At 42.2% G+C, this 1,695-nt stretch overlaps 1 protein-coding gene across 1 annotated transcript in view; it reads right to left on the reverse strand.

Moving 5' to 3' along the window:
* Positions 1 to 1,695, reverse strand: part of LOC108687410 (protein no-on-transient A-like) — a 37,947-nt gene that overhangs the window by 344 nt on the left and 35,908 nt on the right. The window lies entirely within an intron of this gene.

Raw genomic sequence — 1,695 nt, forward strand, 5'->3', positions numbered from 1 at the left:
TATCATCAGCAACTCCAACAGCCAGCAGAAGCCTCGCTACGAGTATAGAGAGAATAGAGAAGTATGAAGATAGTGTTAGAAATCGCGTCTGTGTGGGAAGATCCTTCCCCGTGAGCGCTGCAAATATCTTTACTCTAACAGCGAGATCAACATGGACGAAAGATATATATGAGAGCCGAATGCTGTGAGAAACCATGAGGAGCGTTTGCGTGTAGGAGAAACTTTTGACATTACCATCATGAGCCAAAGGATTTGCTGATATCGTTAGTATTTACAGCATAAGATCTAATCAGATACATTAGTAAAAGATTGTATTATAAAGATATTTCTATAAATTTCAGCATAAGCTACAATTATCAAATCTTATGCAACGGTATTATCCTAACATAATTTCTGCTGAAAATTATCGCTATTCAAGCTGTTACGTTATCAAGCTGTTCGGTGTCTCGTACCGATATCATGCAGGAAGTCCGATATCGACGTCACGTGAAACGTTGATGTATTATGAACATAGACAGAGATAGTCGTGCTGCTGCAAAATCATAGCCCATCACCTACTCGATCAGCAATCGAGATCCACTGGTGTGCGTCTCACCACAGCGTACACGTTACTACTAATAGTCAATCATATCCACCGACGCCTTTGCAAATGTAGAGACGTCCACGAACGCTACATCCTCGCACATCTATATCAACAACGCCATTGGTGTCCTTCTCGCTACGACGAATAGACACCGTCGCACATTTCCTTTCACATACAGCATCAAGACAAGGACCTGGAGACTATACCCACATACGAATGTCCTTGTGTTAAAATCCTGCGTTTTCCCGCAGTGGTTCTCCTCGCTCAAGTCGGAACCGTGACGGTTGACGAGGGTAACGCGGAGGTAAAATCGTTTCTCCGTCTTTCATTTTCCCTTTCTTTCTTTCTCTCTTTACTTCTCTCTTTCTCTCCCTCCCCTCCTCTTTTTTTCTTTCTCGCTCGCTCGCTGCTTCCCCTTCTGTCTCTTTCTCTCTTTTTTCGTTCATCCCTCCATCACTGGCAGAATCTCGCTATAGTATTTACGAGGCGGCCCGACAGAGGCGCCATCATGGGGTTGTGTGGTCATGGTTGAAAGTTTTCGACGTCGATCGAATCTCCAATTGGGTGGGAGGCACGAGTACCAAGGATCACTTGGCCGTGCCGGGTGGCACAGGTGGAGGTTAAGGGGAAATACCGAACCTTCCACTAGCATACCACTCTTCGCGGACACCCTCCACCTTTCTCCACTTCTTATCCTCCCTCTCCCCCCTCCCCCCACTGATAACAGTGCTATGTCGCAACTACGCAAGCTTGTGAATGGAAACGAGGATAGACTGCTTGGAGAGAGTTTCGCGGTGTCTTCCAGCGATCGGTCGGAGGAAAAAGTCCTTAACGGTCATCCTAAAACGGTCATCTTGTGATCCAAAAAATTATTTCAACGTTACAGAAAAATCAAAAATTATAATGTATATGTACTTTAAGAATTACTGCAAAGTCAGCTGTATAAATCATTTCTTATTTCCTTAAATATGAAAAATTAATTTCGACCAATTTCAAAAATAATTAACGAAAGAGAGATAAAACTAAGCTACTAATCAATAAAGTTTTACAATATATATATATAATCTAACTCCGTTTATGTATATGCATATAGTATATATATATATATATAT

Source organism: Atta colombica, unplaced genomic scaffold (assembly GCF_001594045.1).
Source record: "Atta colombica isolate Treedump-2 unplaced genomic scaffold, Acol1.0 scaffold207, whole genome shotgun sequence".
NCBI classification, from domain to species: Eukaryota; Metazoa; Arthropoda; class Insecta; order Hymenoptera; family Formicidae; genus Atta; species Atta colombica.